The sequence below is a fragment of the Ranitomeya variabilis genome, chromosome 8 (assembly GCF_051348905.1).
Source record: "Ranitomeya variabilis isolate aRanVar5 chromosome 8, aRanVar5.hap1, whole genome shotgun sequence".
NCBI classification, from domain to species: domain Eukaryota; kingdom Metazoa; phylum Chordata; class Amphibia; order Anura; family Dendrobatidae; genus Ranitomeya; species Ranitomeya variabilis.
Genome location: NC_135239.1, coordinates 4,436,288 through 4,459,570, shown reverse-complemented (window position 1 = coordinate 4,459,570; position 23,283 = coordinate 4,436,288). Strand labels below are relative to the sequence as shown.

The 23,283-nt window shown below is 39.0% G+C and overlaps 1 protein-coding gene across 3 annotated transcripts in view; it reads right to left on the bottom strand.

Annotated features, from left to right (window-relative positions):
* Positions 1-23,283, bottom strand: part of CCDC24 (coiled-coil domain containing 24) — a 174,686-nt gene that overhangs the window by 54,720 nt on the left and 96,683 nt on the right. The gene's annotated exons all lie outside the window — the stretch shown is intronic.

The following is a 23,283-nucleotide window of genomic DNA, read 5'->3' as shown; positions in this document are numbered from 1 at the left end:
ACTACGTAGCTGGGCAATATACTACGTGGCTGGGCAATATACTACGTGGCTGGGCAATATACTAAAAACTACGTGGCTAGGCAATATACTACGTTGATGGGCAATATACTACGTTGATGGGCAATATACTACGTGGCTGTGCAATATACTACGTTGATGGGCAATATACTACGTGGCTGTGCAATATACTACGCGAACATGCATATTCTAGAATACCCGATGCATTAGAATTGGGCCACAATCTAGTATATATATATATATCAGTGTACAGTGTATACCCTCCGTGCACAGTATATACCCTCAGTGTACAGTGTATACCCTCAGTGTACAGTATATACCCTCAGTGTACAGTATATACCCTCAGTGTACAGTATATATATCAGTGTACAGTATATACCCTCAGTGTACAGTATATACCCTCAGTGTACGGTATATACCCTCAGTGCACAGTATATACCCTCAGTGTACAGTATATATCAGTGTACAGTATATACCCTCAGTGTACAGTATATATATATCAGTGTACAGTGTATACCCTCAGTGTACAGTATATACCCTCAGTGTACAGTATATACCCTCAGTGTACAGTATATATATATCAGTGTACAGTATATACCCTCAGTGTACAGTATATACCCTCAGTGTACAGTATATATATATCAGTGTAAAGTATATACCCTCAGTGCACAGTATATACCCTCAGTGTACAGTATATATATATCAGTGTACAGTATATACCCTCAGTGCACAGTATATACCCTCAGTGTACAGTATATACCCTCCGTGCACAGTATATACCCTCAGTGTACAGTGTATACCCTCAGTGTAGTGTATACCCTCAGTGTACAGTATATACCCTCAGTGTACAGTATATACCCTCCGTGCACAGTATATACACTCAGTGTACAGTGTATACCCTCAGTGTACAGTGTATACCCTCAGTGTACAGTATATACCCTCAGTGTACAGTGTATACCCTCAGTGTACAGTATATACCCTCAGTGTACAGTATATACCCTCAGTGTACAGTATATACCCTCAGTGTACAGTATATACCCTCAGTGTACAGTGTATACCCTCAGTGTACAGTGTATACCCTCAGTGTACAGTATATACCCTCAGTGTACAGTGTATACCCTCAGTGTACAGTGTATACCCTCAGTGCACAGTATATACCCTCAGTGCACAGTGTATACCCTCAGTGTACAGTATATACCCTCAGTGTACAGTATACACCCTCAGTGTACAGTATATATATATAAGTGTACAGTATATACCCTCAGTGTACAGTATATACCCTCAGTGTACAGCATATATATATCAGTGTACAGTATATACCCTCAGTGCACAGTATATACCCTCAGTGTACAGTATATATATATATATATATATATCGGTGTACAGTGTATACCCTCCGTGTACAGTTTATACCCTCAGTGTACAGTGTATACCCTCAGTGTACAGTATATATATATATATCAGTGTACAGTATATACCCTCCGTGCAGTGTATACCCTCAGTGTACAGTGTATACCCTCAGTGTACAGTGTATACCCTCAGTGTACAGTATATACCCTCAGTGTACAGTATATATATATCAGTGTACAGTATATACCCTCAGTGCACAGTATATACCCTCAGTGTACAGTATATACCCTCCGTGCACAGTATATACCCTCAGTGTACAGTGTATACCCTCAGTGTAGTGTATACCCTCAGTGTACAGTATATACCCTCAGTGTACAGTATATACCCTCCGTGCACAGTATATACCCTCAGTGTACAGTGTATACCCTCAGTGTACAGTATATACGCTCAGTGTACAGTATATACCCTCAGTGTACAGTGTATACCCTCAGTGTACAGTATATACCCTCAGTGTACAGTATATACCCTCAGTGTACAGTATATACCCTCCGTGTACAGTATATACCCTCCGTGTACAGTATATACCCTCAGTGTACAGTATATACTCTCCGTGTACAGTATATATATATATATATATATATATATATATATATATATATCAGTGTACAGTGTATACCCTCAGTGTACAGTATATACCCTCAGTGTACAGTATATATATATATATCAGTGTACAGTATATACCCTCAGTGTACAGTATATACCCTCAGTGTACAGTGTATACCCTCAGTGTACAGTATATATATATATCAGTGTACAGTGTATACCCTCCGTGTACAGTTTATACCCTCAGTGTACAGTGTATACCCTCAGTGTACAGTATATATATATATCAGTGTACAGTATATACCCTCCGTGCAGTGTATACCCTCAGTGTACAGTGTATACCCTCAGTGTACAGTGTATACCCTCAGTGTACAGTATATACCCTCAGTGTACAGTATATATATATCAGTGTACAGTGTATACCCTCAGTGTACAGTATATACCCTCAGTGTACAGTATATACCCTCAGTGTACAGTGTATACCCTCAGTGCACAGTATATACCCTCAGTGTACAGTGTATACCCTCAGTGTACAGTGTATACCCTCAGTGCACAGTATATACCCTCAGTGTACAGTGTATACCCTCAGTGTACAGTGTATACCCTCAGTGTACAGTATATACCCTCCGTGTACAGTATATACCCTCCGTGTACAGTATATACCCTCAGTGTACAGTATATATATATATATCAGTGTACAGTATATACCCTCAGTGTACAGTATATACTCTCCGTGTACAGTATATATATATATCAGTGTACAGTGTATACCCTCAGTGTACAGTATATACCCTCCGTGTACAGTTTATACCCTCAGTGTACAGTGTATACCCTCAGTGCACAGTATATACCCTCAGTGTACAGTGTATACCCTCAGTGTACAGTGTATACCCTCAGTGCACAGTATATACCCTCAGTGTACAGTGTATACCCTCAGTGTACAGTGTATACCCTCAGTGTACAGTATATACCCTCCGTGTACAGTATATACCCTCCGTGTACAGTATATACCCTCCGTGTACAGTATATACCCTCAGTGTACAGTATATATATATATATATCAGTGTACAGTATATACCCTCAGTGTACAGTATATACTCTCCGTGTACAGTATATATATATATCAGTGTACAGTGTATACCCTCAGTGTACAGTATATACCCTCCGTGTACAGTTTATACCCTCAGTGTACAGTATATACCCTCAGTGTACAGTATATAAATATCAGTGTACAGTATATACCCTCAGTGTACAGTATATACCCTCAGTGTACAGTATATATATATATATCAGTGTACAGTATATATATATCAGTGTACAGTATATACCCTCAGTGTACAGTATATACCCTCAGTGTACAGTGTATACCCTCAGTGTACAGTGTATACCCTCAGTGTACAGTATATATATATCAGTGCACAGTATATATATATATATCAGTGTACAGTATATACCCTCAGTGTACAGTATATATATATATATCAGTGTACAGTATATACCCTCAGTGTACAGTATATATATATCAGGGTACAGTATATACCCTCAGTGTACAGTGTATACCCTCAGTGTACAGTTTATACCCTCAGTGTACAGTATATATATCAGTGTACAGTATATACCCTCAGTGTACAGTATATATATATATATATATATATATATATATATATATATATATACAGTGCCTACAAGTAGTATTCAACCCCCTGCAGATTTAGCAGGTTTACACATTTGGAATTAACTTGGCATTGTGACATTTGGACTGTAGATCAGCCTGGAAGTGTGAAATGCACTGCAGCAAAAAAGAATGTTATTTCTTTGTTTATTTTTTTTTTAAATTGGGAAAAGTTATTTCAGAGGGTCATTTATTATTCAACCCCTCAACCCACCAGAATTCTGTTTGGTTCCCCTAAAGTATTAAGAAGTAGTTCAGGCACAAAGAACAATGAGCTTCACATGTTTGGATTAATTATCTCTTTTTCCAGCCTTTTCTGACTATTTAAGACCCTCCCCAAACTTGTGAACAGCACTCAAACATGGTCTACATGGGAAAGACAAAGGAGCATTCCAAGGCCATCAGAGACAAGATCGTGGAGGGTCACAAGGCTGGCAAGGGGTACAAAACCCTTTCCAAGGAGTTGGGCCTACCTGTCTCCACTGTTGGGAGCATCATCCGGAAGTGGAAGGCTTATGGAACTACTGTTAGCCTTCCACGGCCTGGACAGCCTTTGAAAGTTTCCTCCCGTGCCGAGGCCAGGCTTGTCCGAAGAGTCAAGGCTAACCCAAGGACAACAAGGAAGGAGCTCCGGGAAGATCTCATGGCAGTGGGGACATTGGTTTCAGTCAATACCATAAGTAACGTACTCCACCGCAATGGTCTCCGTTCCAAACGAGCCCGTAAGGTACCTTTACTTTCAAAGCGTCATGTCAAGGCTCGTCTACAGTTTGCTCATGATCACTTGGAGGACTCTGAGACTGACTGGTTCAAGGTTCTCTGGTCTGATGAGACCAAGATCGAGATATTTGGTGCCAACCACACACGTGACGTTTGGAGACTGGATGGCACTGCATACGACCCCAAGAATACCATCCCTACAGTCAAGCATGGTGGTGGCAGCATCATGCTGTGGGGCTGTTTCTCAGCCAAGGGGCCTGGCCATCTGGTCCGCATCCATGGGAAGATGGATAGCACAGCCTACCTGGAGATTTTGGCTAAGAACCTCCGCTCCTCCATCAAGGATCTTAAGATGGGTCATCATTTCATCTTCCAACAAGACAATGACCCAAAGCACACAGCCAAGAAAACCAAGGCCTGGTTCAAGAGGCAAAAAATCAAGGTGTTGCAGTGGCCTAGTCAGTCTCCTGACCTTAACCCAATTGAAAACTTGTGGAAGGAGCTCAAGATTAAAGTCCACATGAGACACCCAAAGAACCTAGATAACTTGGAGAAGATCTGCATGGAGGAGTGGGCCAAGATAACTCCAGAGACCTGTGCCGGCCTGATCAGGTCTTAAAAAAGACGATTATTAGCTGTAATTGCAAACAAAGGTTATTCCACAAAATATTAAACCTAGGGGTTGAATAATAATTGACCCACACTTTTATGTTTAAAATTTATAAAAATTTAACTGAGCAACAAAACTTTTTGGTTTGTAAGATTTATGCATCTGTTAATAAATCCTGCTCTTGTTTGAAGTTTGAAGGCTCTAACTTATTTGCATCTTATTAAACCTGCTAAATCTGCAGGGGGTTGAATACTACTTGTAGGCACTGTATATATATATATATATATATATATATATATATATATCTATCTCAGGGTACAGTATATACCCTGAGTGTACAGTATATACCCTCAGTGTACAGTATATACCCTCAGTGTAGTGTATATATATATATATATATATATATATATATATATATATATATATATATATCAGGGTACAGTATATACCCTCAGTGTACAGTGTATACCCTCAGTGTACAGTGTATACCCTCAGTGTACAGTATATACCCTCAGTGTACAGTGTATACCCTCAGTGTACAGTGTATACCCTCAGTGTACAGTGTATACCCTCAGTGTACAGTATATACCGTCAGTGTACAGTATATACCCTCCGTGCACAGTATATATATCAGTGTACAGTATATACGCTCAGTGTACAGTATATACCCTCAGTGTACAGTGTATACCCTCAGTGTACAGTGTATACCCTCAGTGTACAGTGTATACCCTCAGTGTACAGTATATACCCTCAGTGTACAGTATATATATATATATCAGTGTACAGTATATACCCTCAGTGTACAGTATATACCCTCAGTGTACAGTATATATATATATCAGTGTACAGTATATACCCTCAGTATACAGTGTATACCCTCAGTGTACAGTATATACCCTCAGTATACAGTATATACCCTCAGTGTACAGTATATATATATCAGTGTACAGTATATACCCTCAGTGTACAGTATATATATATCAGTGTACAGTATATACCCTCAGTGTACAGTATATACCCTCAGTGTACAGTATATATATATCAGTGTACAGTATATACCCTCAGTGCACAGTATATATATATCAGTGTACAGTATATACCCTCAGTGTACAGTATATATATATATCAGTGTACAGTATATACCCTCAGTGTACAGTATATACCCTCAGTGTACAGTATATATATATATTAGTGTACAGTATATACCCTCAGTGTACAGTATATATATATATATCAGTGTACAGTATATACCCTCAGTGTATAGTATATATATATATATCAGTGTACAGTATATACCCTCAGTGTACAGTATATATATATCAGTGTACAGTATATACCCTCAGTGCACAGTATATACCCTCAGTGTACAGTATATATATATATCAGTGTACAGTATATACCCTCAGTGTACAGTATATATATATATATATCAGTGTACAGTATATACCCTCAGTGCACAGTATATATATATATATATATCAGTGTACAGTATATACCCTCAGTGTACAGTATATACCCTCAGTGTACAGTATATACCCTCAGTGTACAGTATATATATATATATATATGTACAGTATATACCCTCAGTGCACAGTATATACCCTCAGTGTACAGTATATACCCTCAGTGTACAGTATATATATATATATGTGTACAGTATATACCCTCAGTGTACAGTATATACCCTCAGTGTACAGTATATACCCTCAGTGTACAGTATATACCCTCAGTGTACAGTATATATATATATATCATTGTACAGTATATACCCTCAGTGTACAGTATATACCCTCAGTGCACAGTATATACCCTCAGTGTACAGTATATACCCTCAGTGTACAGTATATACCCTCAGTGTACAGTATATACCCTCAGTGTACAGTATATATATATATCATTGTACAGTATATACCCTCAGTGTACAGTATATACCCTCAGTGCACAGTATATACCCTCAGTGCACAGTATATACCCTCAGTGTACAGTATATACCCTCAGTGTACAGTATATACCCTCAGTGTACAGTATATACCCTCAGTGTACAGTATATATATATATCATTGTACAGTATATACCCTCAGTGTACAGTATATACCCTCAGTGCACAGTATATACCCTCAGTGCACAGTATATACCCTCAGTGTACAGTATATATATATATATATCAGTGTACAGTATATACCCTCAGTGTACAGTATATATATATATATCAGTGTACAGTATATACCCTCAGTGCACAGTATATACCCTCAGTGCACAGTATATACCCTCAGTGTACAGTATATACCCTCAGTGTACAGTATATATATATATCATTGTACAGTATATACCCTCAGTGCACAGTATATACCCTCAGTGTACAGTATATATATATATATATATATATATATATATATATCAGTGTACAGTATATACCCTCAGTGCACAGTATATACCCTCAGTGCACAGTATATACCCTCAGTGTACAGTATATACCCTCAGTGTACAGTGTATATATATATATCAGTGTACAGTATATACCCTCAGTGTACAGTATATATATATATCAGTGTACAGTATATACCCTCAGTGCACAGTATATACCCTCAGTGTACAGTATATACCCTCAGTGTACAGTATATATATATATATATCAGTGTACAGTATATACCCTCAGTGTACAGTATATACCCTCAGTGCACAGTGTATACCCTCAGTGTACAGTATATACCCTCCGTGCACAGTGTATACCCTCAGTGCACAGTGTATACCCTCAGTGTACACCCTCAGTGTACAGTATATACGCTCAGTGTACAGTGTATACCCTCAGTGTACAGTGTATACCCTCAGTGTACAGTGTATACCCTCAGTGTACAGTATATACGCTCAGTGTACAGTGTATACCCTCAGTGCACAGTGTATACCCTCAGTGTACAGTATATACCCTCCGTGCACAGTGTATACCCTCAGTGTACAGTGTATACCCTCAGTGTACAGTATATACGCTCAGTGTACAGTGTATACGCTCAGTGTACAGTATATACCCTCAGTGTACAGTGTATACCCTCAGTGCACAGTGTATACCCTCAGTGTACAGTATATACCCTCCGTGCACAGTATATACCCTCAGTGTACAGTATATACCCTCAGTGCACAGTGTATACCCTCAGTGCACAGTATATACCCTCCGTGCACAGTGTATACCCTCAGTGTACAGTATATACGCTCAGTGTACAGTATATACCCTCCGTGTACAGTATATACCCTCCGTGCACAGTATATATATCAGTGTACAGTATATACGCTCAGTGTACCGTGTATACCCTCAGTGTACAGTATATACCCTCAGTGTACAGTATATACGCTCAGTGTACAGTATATACCCTCAGTGCACAGTATATATATATATCAGTGTACAGTATATACCCTCAGTGCACAGTGTATACCCTCAGTGTACAGTATATACCCTCAGTGTACAGTATATATATATATCAGTGTACAGTATATACCCTCAGTGCACAGTGTATACCCTCAGTGTACAGTATATACCCTCAGTGTACAGTATATACCCTCCGTGCACAGTATATACCCTCAGTGTACAGTGTATACCCTCAGTGTACAGTGTATACCCTCAGTGTACAGTATATACCCTCAGTGTACCGTGTATACCCTCAGTGCACAGTATATACCCTCAGTGTACAGTGTATACCCTCAGTGCACAGTATATACCCTCAGTGTACAGTATATACCCTCAGTGTACAGTATATACCCTCCGTGCACAGTATATATATCAGTGTACAGTATATACGCTCAGTGTACCGTGTATACCCTCAGTGCACAGTATATACCCTCAGTGTACAGTGTATACCCTCAGTGTACAGTGTATACCCTCAGTGTACAGTATATACCCTCAGTGTACCGTGTATACCCTCAGTGCACAGTATATACCCTCAGTGCACAGTATATACCCTCAGTGCACAGTATATACCCTCAGTGTACAGTATATACCCTCAGTGTACCGTGTATACCCTCCGTGCACAGTGTATACCCTCAGTGTACAGTATATACCCTCAGTGTACAGTATATACCCTCAGTGTACAGTGTATACCCTCAGTGTACCGTGTATACCCTCCGTGCACAGTATATACCCTCAGTGTACAGTATATACCCTCAGTGTACAGTGTATACCCTCAGTGTACAGTGTATACCCTCAGTGTACAGTATATACGCTCAGTGTACAGTGTATACCCTCAGTGTACAGTGTATACCCTCAGTGTACAGTATATACCCTCCGTGCACAGTATATATATCAGTGTACAGTATATACCCTCAGTGTACAGTGTATACCCTCAGTGCACAGTGTATACCCTCAGTGTACAGTATATACGCTCAGTGTACAGTATATACCCTCCGTGCACAGTATATATATCAGTGTACAGTATATACCCTCAGTGTACAGTGTATACCTTCAGTGCACAGTGTATACACTCAGTGCACAGTGTATACCCTCAGTGTACAGTATATACCCTCAGTGTACAGTATATATATCAGTGTACAGTATATACCCTCAGTGTACAGTATATATATATATATCAGTGTACAGTATATACCCTCAGTGCACAGTATATACCCTCAGTGTACAGTATATACTCTCAGTGCACAGTATATACCCTCAGTGTACAGTATATACCCTCAGTGTACAGTATATACCCTCCGTGTACAGTATATACCCTCAGTGTACAGTATATATATATACATATATATATCAGTGTACAGTATATACCCTCAGTGTACAGTATATATATATCAGTGTACAGTATATACCCTCAGTGTACAGTGTATACCCTCCGTGTACAGTATATACCCTCAGTGTACAGTATATATATATATATATATCAGTGTACAGTATATACCCTCAGTGTACAGTATATATATATATATATCAGTGTACAGTATATACCCTCAGTGTACAGTATATACCCTCAGTGTACAGTAAATACCCTCAGTGTACAGTATATACCCTCAGTGTACAGTATATACCCTCAGTGTACAGTATATATATATATCATTGTACAGTATATACCCTCAGTGTACAGTATATACCCTCAGTGCACAGTATATACCCTCAGTGTACAGTAAATACCCTCAGTGTACAGTATATATATATATCAGTGCACAGTATATACCCTCAGTGTACAGTATATATATATATATATATCAGTGTGCAGTGTATACCCTCAGTGCACAGTATATACCCTCAGTGTACAGTATATACCCTCAGTGTACAGTATATATATATATATATATATATCAGTGTACAGTATATACCCTCAGTGTACAGTATATACCCTCAGTGTACAGTATATACCCTCAGTGTACAGTATATATATATATCATTGTACAGTATATACCCTCAGTGTACAGTATATATATATATATATATCAGTGTACAGTATATACCCTCAGTGCACAGTATATACCCTTAGTGTACAGTATATATATATATATATATATATATATATATATATATATATATCAGTGTACAGTATATACCCTCAGTGCACAGTATATACCCTCAGTGTACAGTATATACCCTCAGTGTACAGTGTATATATATATATATATATATATATCAGTGTACAGTATATACCCTCAGTGCACAGTATATACCCTCCGTGCACAGTGTATACCCTCAGTGTACAGTATATACGCTCAGTGTACAGTATATACCCTCAGTGTACAGTATATACCCTCCGTGCACAGTATATATATCAGTGTACAGTATATACGCTCAGTGTACCGTGTATACCCTCAGTGTACAGTATATACCCTCAGTGTACAGTATATACGCTCAGTGTACAGTATATACCCTCAGTGCACAGTATATATATATATCAGTGTACAGTATATACCCTCAGTGTACAGTATATACCCTCAGTGTACAGTATATACCCTCAGTGCACAGTGTATACCCTCAGTGCACAGTATATACCCTCAGTGTACAGTATATACCCTCAGTGTACAGTATATACCCTCCGTGCACAGTATATATATCAGTGTACAGTATATACGCTCAGTGTACCGTGTATACCCTCAGTGCACAGTATATACCCTCAGTGTACAGTGTATACCCTCAGTGCACAGTATATACCCTCAGTGCACAGTATATACCCTCAGTGCACAGTATATACCCTCAGTGTACAGTATATACCCTCAGTGTACCGTGTATACCCTCCGTGCACAGTGTATACCCTCAGTGTACAGTATATACCCTCAGTGTACAGTATATACCCTCAGTGTACAGTGTATAAACTCAGTGTACCGTGTATACCCTCCGTGCACAGTATATACCCTCAGTGTACAGTATATACCCTCAGTGTACAGTGTATACCCTCAGTGTACAGTGTATACCCTCAGTGTACAGTATATACCCTCAGTGTACAGTATATACGCTCAGTGTACAGTATATACCCTCAGTGTACAGTGTATACCCTCAGTGTACAGTATATACGCTCAGTGTACAGTGTATACCCTCAGTGTACAGTGTATACCCTCCGTGTACAGTATATACGCTCAGTGTACAGTGTATACCCTCAGTGCACAGTATATACCCTCCGTGCACAGTATATATATATCAGTGTACAGTATATACCCTCAGTGTACAGTGTATACCCTCAGTGCACAGTGTATACCCTCAGTGTACAGTATATATGCTCAGTGTACAGTATATACCCTCAGTGTACAGTATATACCCTCCGTGCACAGTATATATATCAGTGTACAGTATATACCCTCAGTGCACAGTGTATACCCTCAGTGCACAGTGTATACCCTCAGTGTACAGTATATACCCTCAGTGTACAGTATATATATATATATATATCAGTGTACAGTATATACCCTCAGTGTACAGTATATATATATATCAGTGTACAGTATATACCCTCAGTGCACAGTATATACCCTCAGTGTACAGTATATACCCTCAGTGTACAGTATATACCCTCCGTGTACAGTATATACCCTCAGTGTACAGTATATATATATATCAGTGTACAGTATATACCCTCAGTGTACAGTATATATATATCAGTGTACAGTATATACCCTCAGTGTACAGTGTATACCCTCCGTGTACAGTATATACCCTCAGTGTACAGTATATATATATCAGTGTACAGTAAATACCCTCAGTGCACAGTATATACCCTCAGTGTACAGTATATATATATATATATCAGTGTACAGTATATACCCTCAGTGTACAGTATATATATATATATCAGTGTACAGTATATACCCTCAGTGTACAGTATATATATATCAGTGTACAGTATATACCCTCAGTGTACAGTGTATACCCTCCGTGTACAGTATATACCCTCAGTGTACAGTATATATATATCAGTGTACAGTAAATACCCTCAGTGCACAGTATATACCCTCAGTGTACAGTATATATATATATATATCAGTGTACAGTATATACCCTCAGTGTACAGTATATACTCTCAGTGCACAGTATATACCCTCAGTGTACAGTATATACCCTCAGTGTACAGTATATATATATATCAGTGTACAGTATATACCCTCAGTGTACAGTATATATATATATCATTGTACAGTATATACCCTCAGTGTACAGTATATACCCTCAGTGCACAGTATATACCCTCAGTGTACAGTATATACCCTCAGTGTACAGTAAATACCCTCAGTGTACAGTATATATATATATCAGTGTACAGTATATACCCTCAGTGCACAGTATATACCCTCAGTGCACAGTATATACCCTCAGTGTACAGTATATATATATATATATATATATATATATATATATATATATCAGTGTACAGTATATACCCTCAGTGCACAGTATATACCCTCAGTGCACAGTATATACCCTCAGTGTACAGTATATACCCTCAGTGTACAGTATATATATATATCAGTGTACAGTATATACCCTCAGTGTACAGTATATACCCTCAGTGTACAGTATATACCCTCAGTGTACAGTATATATATATATCAGTGTACAGTATATACCCTCAGTGCACAGTATATACCCTTAGTGTACAGTATATACCCTCAGTGTACAGTATATATATATATATATATATATATATATATATATATATATATCAGTGTACAGTATATACCCTCAGTGCACAGTATATACCCTCAGTGTACAGTATATACCCTCAGTGTACAGTGTATATATATATATATCAGTGTACAGTATATACCCTCAGTGTACAGTATATATATATATATATATCAGTGTACAGTATATACCCTCAGTGCACAGTATATACCCTCAGTGTACAGTATATATATATATATCAGTGTACAGTATATACCCTCAGTGTACAGTATATACCCTCAGTGCACAGTGTATACCCTCAGTGTACAGTATATACCCTCAGTGTACAGTGTATACCCTCAGTGTACAGTGTATACCCTCAGTGTACAGTATATACGCTCAGTGTACAGTGTATACCCTCAGTGTACAGTGTATACCCTCAGTGTACAGTATATACCCTCCGTGCACAGTATATATATATCAGTGTACAGTATATACCCTCAGTGTACAGTGTATACCCTCAGTGCACAGTGTATACCCTCAGTGTACAGTATATACGCTCAGTGTACAGTATATACCCTCAGTGTACAGTATATACCCTCAGTGTACAGTATATATATATATATCAGTGTACAGTATATACCCTCAGTGTACAGTATATACCCTCAGTGTACAGTGTATACCCTCCGTGCACAGTATATATATCAGTGTACAGTATATACCCTCAGTGTACAGTATATACGCTCAGTGTACAGTATATACCCTCAGTGTACAGTATATACCCTCCGTGCACAGTATATATATCAGTGTACAGTATATACGCTCAGTGTACCGTGTATACCTTCAGTGCACAGTATATACCCTCAGTGTACAGTGTATACCCTCAGTGTACAGTGTATACCCTCAGTGTACAGTATATACCCTCAGTGTACCGTGTATACCCTCAGTGCACAGTATATACCCTCAGTGCACAGTATATACCCTCAGTGCACAGTATATACCCTCAGTGTACAGTATATACCCTCAGTGTACCGTGTATACCCTCCGTGCACAGTGTATACCCTCAGTGTACAGTATATACCCTCAGTGTACAGTATATACCCTCAGTGTACAGTGTATACCCTCAGTGTACCGTGTATACCCTCCGTGCACAGTATATACCCTCAGTGTACAGTATATACCCTCAGTGTACAGTGTATACCCTCAGTGTACAGTGTATACCCTCAGTGTACAGTATATACGCTCAGTGTACAGTGTATACCCTCAGTGTACAGTATATACGCTCAGTGTACAGTATATACCCTCAGTGTACAGTATATACCCTCCGTGCACAGTATATATATCAGTGTACAGTATATACCCTCAGTGTACAGTGTATACCCTCAGTGCACAGTGTATACCCTCAGTGCACAGTGTATACCCTCAGTGTACAGTATATACCCTCAGTGTACAGTATATATATATATCAGTGTACAGTATATACCCTCAGTGTACAGTATATATATATCAGTGTACAGTATATACCCTCAGTGCACAGTATATACCCTCAGTGTACAGTATATACTCTCAGTGCACAGTATATACCCTCAGTGTACAGTATATATATATATATATATATCAGTGTACAGTATATACCCTCAGTGTACAGTATATATATATCAGTGTACAGTATATACCCTCAGTGTACAGTATATATATATATATCAGTGTACAGTATATACCCTCAGTGTACAGTAAATACCCTCAGTGTACAGTATATACCCTCAGTGTACAGTATATACCCTCAGTGTACAGTATATACCCTCAGTGTACAGTATATACCCTCAGTGTACAGTATATATATATATATCAGTGTACAGTATATACCCTCAGTGCACAGTATATACCCTCAGTGTACAGTATATACCCTCAGTGCACAGTGTATACCCTCAGTGCACAGTATATACCCTCAGTGCACAGTATATACCCTCAGTGCACAGTATATACCCTCAGTGTACAGTATATATATATATATCATTGTACAGTATATACCCTCAGTGTACAGTATATATATATATCAGTGTACAGTATATACCCTCAGTGCACAGTGTATACCCTCAGTGCACAGTATATACCCTCAGTGCACAGTATATACCCTCAGTGTACAGTATATACCCTCAGTGTACAGTATATATATATATATCATTGTACAGTATATACCCTCAGTGCACAGTATATACCCTCAGTGCACAGTATATACCCTCAGTGTACAGTATATATATATATATATATATATATATATATATATATATATATATATATATATCAGTGTACAGTATATACCCTCAGTGCACAGTATATACCCTCAGTGCACAGTATATACCCTCAGTGTACAGTATATACCCTCAGTGTACAGTATATATATATATCAGTGTACAGTATATACCCTCAGTGTACAGTATATATATATATATATATATATCAGTGTATAGTATATACCCTCAGTGTACAGTATATATATATATCATTGTACAGTATATACCCTCAGTGTACAGTATATATATATATCAGTGTACAGTATATACCCTTAGTGTACAGTATATATATATATATCAGTGTATAGTATATACCCTCAGTGTACAGTATATACCCTCAGTGTACAGTGTATATATATATATATCAGTGTACAGTATATACCCTCAGTGTACAGTATATATATATATATCAGTGTACAGTATATACCCTCAGTGCACAGTATATACCCTCAGTGTACAGTATATACCCTCAGTGTACAGTATAATATATATATCAGTGTACAGTATATACCCTCAGTGTACAGTATATACCCTCAGTGCACAGTGTATACCCTCAGTGTACAGTATATACCCTCCGTGCACAGTGTATACCCTCAGTGCACAGTGTATACCCTCAGTGTACAGTGTATACCCTCAGTGTACAGTATATACGCTCAGTGTACAGTGTATACCCTCAGTGTACAGTATATACCCTCCGTGCACAGTATATACCCTCAGTGTACAGTATATACCCTCCGTGCACAGTATATACCCTCAGTGTACAGTATATACCCTCAGTGCACAGTGTATACCCTCAGTGCACAGTATATACCCTCCGTGCACAGTGTATACCCTCAGTGTACAGTATATACCCTCCGTGTACAGTATATACCCTCCGTGCACAGTATATATATCAGTGTACAGTATATACGCTCAGTGTACCGTGTATACCCTCAGTGTACAGTATATACCCTCAGTGTACAGTATATACGCTCAGTGTACAGTATATACCCTCAGTGCACAGTATATATATATATATCAGTGTACAGTATATACCCTCAGTGCACAGTGTATACCCTCAGTGTACAGTATATACCCTCAGTGTACAGTATATATATATATCAGTGTACAGTATATACCCTCAGTGCACAGTGTATACCCTCAGTGCACAGTATATACCCTCAGTGTACAGTATATACCCTCAGTGTACAGTATATACCCTCCGTGCACAGTATATATATCAGTGTACAGTATATACGCTCAGTGTACCGTGTATACCCTCAGTGCACAGTATATACCCTCAGTGTACAGTGTATACCCTCAGTGTACAGTGTATACCCTCAGTGTACAGTATATACCCTCAGTGTACCGTGTATACCCTCAGTGCACAGTATATACCCTCAGTGCACAGTATATACCCTCAGTGCACAGTATATACCCTCAGTGTACAGTATATACCCTCAGTGTACCGTGTATACCCTCCGTGCACAGTGTATACCCTCAGTGTACAGTATATACCCTCAGTGTACAGTATATACCCTCAGTGTACAGTGTATACCCTCAGTGTACCGTGTATACCCTCCGTGCACAGTATATACCCTCAGTGTACAGTATATACCCTCAGTGTACAGTGTATACCCTCAGTGTACAGTGTATACCCTCAGTGTACAGTATATACGCTCAGTGTACAGTGTATACCCTCAGTGTACAGTGTATACCCTCAGTGTACAGTATATACCCTCCGTGCACAGTATATATATATCAGTGTACAGTATATACCCTCAGTGTACAGTGTATACCCTCAGTGTACAGTATATACGCTCAGTGTACAGTATATACCCTCCGTGCACAGTATATATATCAGTGTACAGTATATACCCTCAGTGTACAGTGTATACCCTCAGTGCACAGTGTATACCCTCAGTGCACAGTGTATACCCTCAGTGTACAGTATATACCCTCAGTGTACAGTATATATATATATCAGTGTACAGTATATACCCTCAGTGTACAGTATATATATATGTCAGTGTACAGTATATACCCTCAGTGCACAGTATATACCCTCAGTGTACAGTATATACTCTCAGTGCACAGTATATACCCTCAGTGTACAGTATATACCCTCAGTGTACAGTATATACCCTCAGTGTACCGTGTATACCCTCCGTGCACAGTGTATACCCTCAGTGTACAGTATATACCCTCAGTGCACAGTATATACCCTCAGTGTACAGTAAATACCCTCAGTGTACAGTATATATATATATCAGTGTACAGTATATACCCTCAGTGCACAGTATATACCCTCAGTGCACAGTATATATATATATATATATCAGTGTACAGTATATACCCTCAGTGCACAGTATATACCCTCAGTGCACAGTATATACCTTCAGTGTACAGTACATACCCTCAGTGTACAGTATATATATATATATATATATATATATATATATATATATATATATCAGTGTACAGTATATACCCTCAGTGTACAGTATATGCCCTCAGTGTACAGTATATACCCTCAGTGTACAGTATATATATATATAATTGTACAGTATATACCCTCAGTGTACAGTATATATATATATCAGTGTACAGTATATACCCTCAGTGCACAGTATATACCCTTAGTGTACAGTATATACCCTCAGTGTACAGTGTATATATCAGTGTACAGTATATACCCTCAGTGTACAGTATATATATATATCAGTGTACAGTATATACCCTCAGTGTACAGTATATACCCTCAGTGTACCGTGTATACCCTCCGTGCACAGTATATACCCTCAGTGCACAGTATATACCCTCAGTGTACAGTATATACCCTCAGTGTACAGTATATATATATATATATATCAGTGTACAGTATATACCCTCAGTGTACAGTATATACCCTCAGTGCACAGTGTATACCCTCAGTGTACAGTATATACCCTCCGTGCACAGTGTATACCCTCAGTGCACAGTGTATACCCTCAGTGCACAGTGTATACCCTCAGTGTACAGTATATACCCTCAGTGTACAGTGTATACCCTCAGTGTACAGTGTATACCCTCAGTGTACAGTATATACGCTCAGTGTACAGTGTATACCCTCAGTGTACAGTGTATACCCTCAGTGTACAGTATATACCCTCCGTGCACAGTATATATATATCAGTGTACAGTATATACCCTCAGTGTACAGTGTATACCCTCAGTGCACAGTGTATACCCTCAGTGTACAGTATATACGCTCAGTGTACAGTATATACCCTCAGTGTACAGTATATACCCTCAGTGTACAGTATATACCCTCAGTGTACAGTGTATACCCTCCGTGCACAGTATATATATCAGTGTACAGTATATACCCTCAGTGTACAGTGTATACCCTCCGTGTACAGTATATACCCTCAGTGTACAGTATATACCCTCAGTGTACAGTATATACCCTCAGTGTACAGTGTATACCCTCCGTGCACAGTATATACCCTCAGTGCACAGTATATACCCTCAGTGTACAGTATATACGCTCAGTGTACAGTATATACCCTCAGTGTACAGTATATACCCTCCGTGCACAGTATATATATCAGTGTACAGTATATACCCTCAGTGTACAGTATATACCCTCAGTGTACCGTGTATACCCTCAGTGCACAGTATATACCCTCAGTGCACAGTATATACCCTCAGTGCACAGTATATACCCTCAGTGTACAGTATATACCCTCAGTGTACCGTGTATACCCTCCGTGCACAGTGTATACCCTCAGTGTACAGTATATACCCTCAGTGTACAGTATATACCCTCAGTGTACAGTGTATACCCTCAGTGTACCGTGTATACCCTCCGTGCACAGTATATACCCTCAGTGTACAGTGTATACCCTCAGTGTACAGTGTATACCCTCAGTGTACAGTATATACGCTCAGTGTACAGTGTATACCCTCAGTGTACAGTATATACCCTCAGTGTACAGTATATACCCTCCGTGCACAGTATATATATATCAGTGTACAGTATATACCCTCAGTGTACAGTGTATACCCTCAGTGCACAGTGTATACCCTCAGTGTACAGTATATACCCTCCGTGCACAGTATATATATATCAGTGTACAGTATATACCCTCAGTGTACAGTGTATACCCTCCGTGTACAGTATATACCCTCAGTGTACAGTATATACCCTCAGTGTACAGTATATACCCTCAGTGTACAGTGTATACCCTCCGTGCACAGTATATATATCAGTGTACAGTATATACCCTCAGTGTACAGTGTATACCCTCAGTGCACAGTGTATACCCTCAGTGCACAGTGTATACCCTCAGTGTACAGTATATACGCTCAGTGTACAGTATATACCCTCAGTGTACAGTATATACCCTCAGTGTACAGTGTATACCCTCCGTGCACAGTATATATATCAGTGTACAGTATATACCCTCAGTGTACAGTGTATACCCTCAGTGCACAGTGTATACCCTCAGTGCACAGTGTATACCCTCAGTGTACAGTATATACGCTCAGTGTACAGTATATACCCTCAGTGTACAGTATATACCCTCAGTGTACAGTGTATACCCTCCGTGCACAGTATATATATCAGTGTACAGTATATACCCTCAGTGTACAGTGTATACCCTCAGTGCACAGTGTATACCCTCAGTGCACAGTGTATACCCTCAGTGTACAGTATATACCCTCAGTGTACAGTATATATATATATCAGTGTACAGTATATACCCTCAGTGCACAGTATATACCCTCAGTGTACAGTATATACTCTCAGTGCACAGTATATACCCTCAGTGTACAGTATATATATATATATATCAGTGTACAGTATATACCCTCAGTGTACAGTATATATATATCAGTGTACAGTATATACCCTCAGTGTACAGTATATATATATATATATATCAGTGTACAGTATATACCCTCAGTGTACAGTAAATACCCTCAGTGTACAGTATATACCCTCAGTGCACAGTATATACCCTCAGTGTACAGTAAATACCCTCAGTGTACAGTATATACCCTCAGTGTACAGTATATACCCTCAGTGTACAGTATATACCCTCAGTGTACAGTATATATATATATCATTGTACAGTATATACCCTCAGTGTACAGTATATACCCTCAGTGTACAGTATATACCCTCAGTGTACAGTATATATATATATCATTGTACAGTATATACCCTCAGTGTACAGTATATATATATATCATTGTACAGTATATACCCTCAGTGTACAGTATATATATATATCAGTGTACAGTATATACCCTCAGTGCACAGTATATACTCTCAGTGCACAGTATATACCCTCAGTGTACAGTATATATATATATATATCAGTGTGCAGTATATACCCTCAGTGCACAGTATATACCCTCAGTGCACAGTATATACCCTCAGTGTACAGTATATACCCTCAGTGTACAGTATATATATATATCAGTGTACAGTATATACCCTCAGTGCACAGTATATACTCTCAGTGCACAGTATATACCCTCAGTGTACAGTATATATATATATCATTGTACAGTATATACCCTCAGTGTACAGTATATATATATATCAGTGTACAGTATATACCCTCAGTGCACAGTATATACCCTCAGTGTACAGTATATATATATATATCAGTGTGCAGTATATACCCTCAGTGCACAGTATATACCCTCAGTGCACAGTATATACCCTCAGTGTACAGTATATACCCTCAGTGTACAGTATATATATATATATCAGTGTACAGTATATACCCTCAGTGCACAGTATATACTCTCAGTGCACAGTATATACCCTCAGTGTACAGTATATATATATATATCAGTGTGCAGTATATACCCTCAGTGCACAGTATATACCCTCAGTGCACAGTATATACCCTCAGTGTACAGTATATACCCTCAGTGTACAGTATATATATATCAGTGTACCGTGTATACCCTCCGTGCACAGTATATACCCTCAGTGCACAGTATATACCCTCAGTGTACAGTGTATACCCTCCGTGCACAGTATATACCCTCAGTGTACAGTATATATCAGTGTACAGTATATATCAGTGCCCAGTATATATATATATCAGTGTACAGTATATACCCTCAGTGTACAGTGTATACCCTCCGTGCACAGTATATACCCTCAGTGTACAGTATATACCCTCAGTGTACAGTATATACCCTCAGTGCACAGTATATACCCTCAGTGCACAGTATATACCCTCAGTGCACAGTATATACCCTCAGTGCACAGTATATACCCTCAGTGTACAGTGTATACCCTCAGTGTACAGTATATACCCTCAGTGTACAGTATATACCCTCTGTGCAGTATATACCCTCAGTGTACCGTATATACCCTCAGTGTACAGTATATATATATCAGTGTACAGTATATACCCTCCGTGTACAGTGTATACCCTCAGTGTACAGTATATACGCTCAGTGTACAGTGTATACCCTCTGTGCAGTATATACCCTCAGTGTACCGTATATACCCTCAGTGTACAGTATATATATATCAGTGTACAGTATATACCCTCAGTGTACCGTGTATACCCTCCGTGCACAGTATATACCCTCAGTGCACAGTATATACCCTCAGTGTACAGTATATACCCTCAGTGTACAGTATATACGCTCAGTGTACAGTATATACACTCAGTGTACAGTGTATACCCTCAGTGCACAGTGTATACCCTTAGTGTACAGTATATACCCTCAGTGTACAGTATATACCCTCAGTGTACAGTATATACCCTCAGTGCACAGTATATACCCTCAGTGCACAGTATATACCCTCAGTGTACAGTATATACCCTCAGTGCACAGTATATACCCTCAGTGCACAGTATATACCCTCAGTGTACAGTATATACCCTCAGTGTACAGTATATACCCTCAGTGCACAGTATATACCCTCAGTGCACAGTATATACCCTCAGTGCACAGTATATACCCTCAGTGTACAGTGTATACCCTCAGTGTACAGTGTATACCCTCAGTGTACAGTATATACCCTCAGTGTACAGTATATATATATCAGTGTACAGTATATACCCTCAGTGTACCGTGTATACCCTCCGTGCACAGTATATACCCTCAGTGCACAGTATATACCCTCAGTGTACAGTATATATCAGTGCCCAGTATATATATATATCAGTGTACAGTATATACCCTCAGTGTACAGTGTATACCCTCCGTGCACAGTATATACCCTCAGTGTACAGTATATACCCTCAGTGCACAGTATATACCCTCAGTGCACAGTATATACCCTCAGTGTACAGTATATACCCTCAGTGTACAGTGTATACCCTCAGTGTACAGTATATACCCTCAGTGCACAGTATATACCCTCAGTGTACAGTATATACCCTCAGTGTACCGTGTATACCCTCAGTGTACAGTATATATCAGTGTACAGTATATATCAGTGCCCAGTATATATATATATATCAGTGTACAGTATATACCCTCAGTGTACCGTGTATACCCTCCGTGCACAGTATATACCCTCAGTGCACAGTATATACCCTCAGTGCACAGTATATACCCTCAGTGTACAGTATATACCCTCCGTGCACAGTATATACCCTCCGTGCACAGTATATACCCTCAGTGCACAGTATATACCCTCAGTGTACAGTATATACCCTCAGTGTACAGTATATACCCTCAGTGTACAGTGTATACCCTCCGTGCACAGTGTATACCCTCAGTGCACAGTATATACCCTCCGTGCACAGTATATACCCTCAGTGCACAGTATATACCCTCAGTGTACAGTATATACCCTCAGTGTACAGTATATATATCAGTGTACAGTGTATACCCTCAGTGTACAGTGTATACCCTCCGTGCACAGTATATACCCTCAGTGTACAGTATATACGCTCAGTGTACAGTGTATACCCTCAGTGTACAGTGTATACCC